The 5,228-nt window shown below is 36.2% G+C and overlaps 1 protein-coding gene across 2 annotated transcripts in view; it reads left to right on the plus strand.

The window, feature by feature from the left end:
* Vta1 (vesicle trafficking 1) overlaps positions 1-5,228 on the plus strand; it is a 61,992-nt gene that overhangs the window by 9,241 nt on the left and 47,523 nt on the right. The gene's annotated exons all lie outside the window — the stretch shown is intronic.

The following is a 5,228-nucleotide window of genomic DNA, read 5'->3' on the forward strand; positions in this document are numbered from 1 at the left end:
TACATATAGGGCTACTTTCTCTTCATTCAATGAGAAGATTTATACTAATAGTGTTTGAACAGGATATCATGTCTGCATCTTGTACTATGAATAACCACTACGAAGACAACAATATGCAATGTATTAATTGTTGTATTAACCTGTTTTGAAACTGTCACATTGATATTTGTTTCTCAATAAAATTAATTAAGAAAGAGAATTCTAAAATAAAAAAAACAAATAGAAAACAATATCAAAATTTCACTTAAATTCAAACATAAGTATGGCTACTATGAACATGAAAGTTTCTGTCACTCCAACTAAAAACCAGATTATCTAAATGTACTTGAATTTTTATTTGTATGTAAATCAAGTAGATAATAATAAAAATATAGAAATACACTTTTATAAAAAGTAAAACAAAACTTAATACTAAATGATTAGAACATTAAAATGTTAATGTACTGCGTATAGTAACTAGTAGTACATGAACCAATTTAGCATTTTTCTTAAAGTATTTTTGAAACAACAGAATAAACAATTTAGGGAGTTATTTTAAATTCTACCTACTTCCTAATTATATAGTTTGTATTTTTCATTCTCTCTAGATAGACATAGATGTAGCTAAAAATAGAAAAGATACAGATATAGATATACATGTTGAATTGATCATATAAGGTACACCATGCAATATGTCAGCTTATGTGTCTAACTATTTTCACTTAACCAATAGAGTGAAGAGACACTTTACAGAATGGGAAAAATTGTTTCCAGCTAGTCATTGAACATGGGATTAATGTCTCGAATATATAGATAACACAAAGTTTAGATCCTCCCAAAATAAATAAAAGACCCAATCAAAAATGGGCAACTGAAATGAACAGACACTTCTCCAAAAAAGTACAAATGACTAATAAAAACATGAAAAATGTTCAACTTTCTTTTTTTTTTTTTCTTTTTGGCAGATCCGGGGATTGAACTCAGGCCCTTGCGCTTATTCTACTGAGGTGCTTATTCTACTGAGCCATTCCTCAAGCCCCTAAAAATGTTCAACTTTGCTGACCATTAAAGAAATGCAAATTAAAACTACACTGAGATACCATCTTATCTCAGAATGCCATTGTTAAAAATCAAATAATAGGGCCGGAGATGTAGCTCAGCAGCATAAGTGCCTGCCTGGCAAGCGTAAGGACCCGGGTTCGGTCCTCAGTGCTACATGCTTTGCTGACCCTGGCCAGGTGCACCATGCTGACCTCTGAAACCAGGCATGTTGGCACACACCTGTAATCCCAGTGCTGGGGAGGCTGAGACAGGAAGGTCATGAGTCTGATCTGTGTAGTGAGACCCTGTGCCAAACAAACAAATATATAAAAATCAAATAATATCAAATGTCAGCAAGGATGTGGGCAAAAAGAAAGTCTTTGTTGTGGGTAGGAATATAAACTAGTACTACCACCTGTAGATATCAGTGTGGAGGCTCCTGAAATAAGTAGAAATGGCATTTAATCTGGATATCCCTCTTCTAGTTATCTTTCACGTGCGCTAAGTCATCATACTACAGGGGTAATGCAAACTCATGTTATTGGCACACAGCTTAAAACAGCTAGATCTTAGGAACAGCATATGTATCATCAACAGATGAGTGGACAAAGAAAATTACATATATCTGCACAATGAAGTACTTTTCTGTCGTAAAGAAATATAAATATGAAGCATTCATAGGCAAATGGATGCAACTAGAGAACATGTTAGATTAAATGACCAACAAAAACCCTACATTGCATATTTTTAAATAGCTAAATATGCAATGTATGAAACATTGAAATTTGTAGATAACAAAAATGGGAAGTATATGTCATGTAAAACTAGAATCATAGAACAAAGCTGCCTATATTACTGTGAGAAAACACAAGCAGATTTCAGGGTAAGCAACAGAGACAAAGTTTAAAAAGACATTTCTAGTAATTAAATTGTAATTGCGCCAGGATGTGCTATGCTACAGGTTTACAGAAGAATAAATTTAATACTGGACATGTACTTTATAGGATTATTTTATGATATTTCCCCAGAGTCAAATGAAGAAAAGTGTAAGAGATCTGTGCACACACTATAGACCCAAGGAATTCAGCTGAGGAACTGGATTGCATGGCAACGCACTACACAAGTCCGCTGAAGAGTCCAAGGCAATGTCCTCCATGAGTCCAGCCGGAGGCCTAGAGATGGCCAATGTCTCATATAAGTCTGTATAAAGGGTCTGCACTAGGAAGACCCAAAGGTCAGTGGTGAAATCTAAAAAGTCTGTGCCAGTGGAATAAAGGATCTGTGCTGACAGGTGGAGGGATCTGTACTGAAGCCAGCAAGTGATGCTCAAAGCTAAAAGCAGAGCTTCCCTGAAAAGAACCGCAGCCATGTTGGTGACAGTAAGGACCCAAGCTCTTCTGACAATAACAGCTTAGTTCATGTTAAGAAAAACCAGCATGATAGGCTTCTTCTCCAGGAAAATCAACAGTACATCATATTTCCCTCCAGCTCTCTTTTTATGCCGCTGGCAATAATCTTCAGTTTGACCTTCCACATCCAGCACTGTGCTGATTCGGTTCATCTGGCTGTTAGGAGCTGACCATTACCTAATCCACCACAGGAAGCACAGCAGCCATAATATGTTATGTATGCCACCAGCTATTAAACTTTGAAATATGTGATGTAAAAATAGATAGAAAAATGAAATTAATCAAATTACAGTCAAACATTCCAGTCCTCAGTAGCTAGATGACAAAATAAACAGAAAGTAAACATTAGGAATAAGTAAATTGAACTAATTTATATTTATAGAATACTCTACCAAATTACAGAAGAATGTTTGTTCTTCACAGATGTTATGTGAAACATTCACCAAAAACAGACCATTAGCTTTCAAAAGCATTTCATTTCTTTAAGAAACTCTCAGTGACTGAATTCATACAGAATAGATTTACTGATCAAAGTGGAAATAAGCTACAAACCAATAAAAAACAAGAATATTCCCAAATATTTGAAAAATTAACAAGACACTATTGATCTATGACACAAAGGAATATTACATTGTAAATTTAAAAATATTTTAATTAGCAATAAACAGCAGTAATTGTGCCTTTGATAAACCTCATTGGCGGTGGTACTGCCATTCTGCAAAGTTTAAAAAGTATTTTAGGAATTTTCTTTTTCTTTTTCTTTTTTTTTTTTTTTTTTTTTTCTCGGAATGGCTTCAGGTTAAAAACTATTTTAAATAAATTGTTAATACAAACACTTCATCAAAGCTTATGAAAAGAACTAATACAGTTTTAGAAGAATATTGAAAAATCTAAGTATTATGTTTACAAAAACATTTAAAATTATCTAGCTTTCTTATCTTAAGAATTAAGCAAAATAACTATTTAAATACATATGAAATTCAATTCTGAACAAGGTGTCATATGCCTGTTATGTTAGTACTGTGGGAGATCAAGATAAAAGACTGCAAGTTCAAACCTGATGTGAGCAATTGAGCAACTTAAAAAGACCCTGGCTTATAATAACAAAAAAGGGCTAGGAATATAGCTCAACTCGAGTCCTACGTTACATTCAATTTAAAAAAAAAAAATCAGTTAAGGTGGGAGAGCTTCTGGCTATCCTGGGCCGGTGGGACCTACTGGTCCCAACCAAGGCACAGCCTGGGTGAGACCCTCATACCCCCTTGGGATGCCCCCACCACTGCCCTCACCACTCTGCAGAACCCCCACACACACACCCCATCCACAGAGTAGGAATTTCTGTCGCATTTTGGGAACCCCCAGACCCAGTCCTAGTCCCGGCCTGGTGAGTGTGTGGGCGAGCTGCCTCTCCCCCCTATTCCACCTTATCCTCTCCAGACTCAGCTCAAACCTGGCATACAGGCCTGGGGTGAAACCCTTCAGCTGCAATCCCTGCTGAGAGTGTAGGGGACACAACCACCCAGCTAGTCCAGGAGCAGAACATCTTGCCAGAGGGGCAAAACAGGTTCACCCCCAAGGGCTGCAGCAGGAAGGAATTGAGCAAAACAGCCAGACCCAAGTCAGGCACAACTGGATAAATCCAAACTTTGTAGAACTACATCTGAATTTCAGTAGGTGCTAAGGCTAAAACTGCAACAAAGATCTACAACAAAGGTCAGAAGACAGTGCTACACACAATGACAATGAGAAGGACCATAATGCAATCTCAAAACCCAAGTCCACCCATAACAAGTGCAGAGGACACTAATACAGATCAAATTGGGAATCACACAGCTGAAAGCAATGAATCAATGGTTTCTGAAATAAAGAAACAGCTGCAGAAAGGTATAGAGGAATTCAGATTGGAAATGAAAAAAGAAATCCCTGAATTAATAACATCTGCAGTAAGAATCAAATGCAGAAACATATGGAGGAAACCCAATGCCCACCCAGAACAAATGGAGAGGACACTAGCTCAGCTCAAATGTATGAATAGCATAAATAGTATATAAGTAACAACATAGAGTCATAGAAGAACACAGAGCAGAATTATTTGCTCCTAGCTCAGCTCAAATGTACGAATTAATAGTGTCGATAGTAAATAAGCAACAGCAGAAACTTATAGAGGAACTCACAGCACAATTCTTTTCTGAAATAAAAAAAGAATTCTCAGAACTCATAGCATCTGAAGTAAAGAATCAACTACAGAAACATAGGAAGGAAACCCAATCTGAAAAAAAAACACTGCAATAAAAGAATTTATAACTACTTCTAAAGAAAACATTGATTAAAAAATAGAAGAGATTAGAAAAATGACGGATTCCTTGAATGAGCAATACAGGAAAGAAATAGATCGCATGAAGCAGAGTCAAACAGATATAGAGAAAATTAAAATCTCAATCACAAGCTTGCAAAACTGTTTAAGTGAAAGTGAAGACAGAGTTTCAGATCTTGAAGACGTTGTTGCAGCTAGTGAAAAGGTAAGAAAGGATCTCTTAAAAACAACTAGAATGCAGGAAAGAATAATCCATCACCTGCAAGATGATGCAAAGATGAACAATGTGAGAATAATAGGCATCAATGAGAAAGAAGAAGCCAATACAAATGACATTAAAAACATATGGGCAGAAGTAATAGCTGAAAACCTCCCAAACATGAGGAAACAATCTGATATTCAGGTAACCGAAGCATACAGAACGCCAAAGAACCTCAACCCAAGGAAAAACACACCGAGACATATAATAGTCAAGATCCCAGAAA

Source organism: Octodon degus, unplaced genomic scaffold, assembly GCF_000260255.1.
Source record: "Octodon degus isolate 3935 unplaced genomic scaffold, OctDeg1.0 scaffold00024, whole genome shotgun sequence".
NCBI lineage: Eukaryota > Metazoa > Chordata > Mammalia > Rodentia > Octodontidae > Octodon > Octodon degus.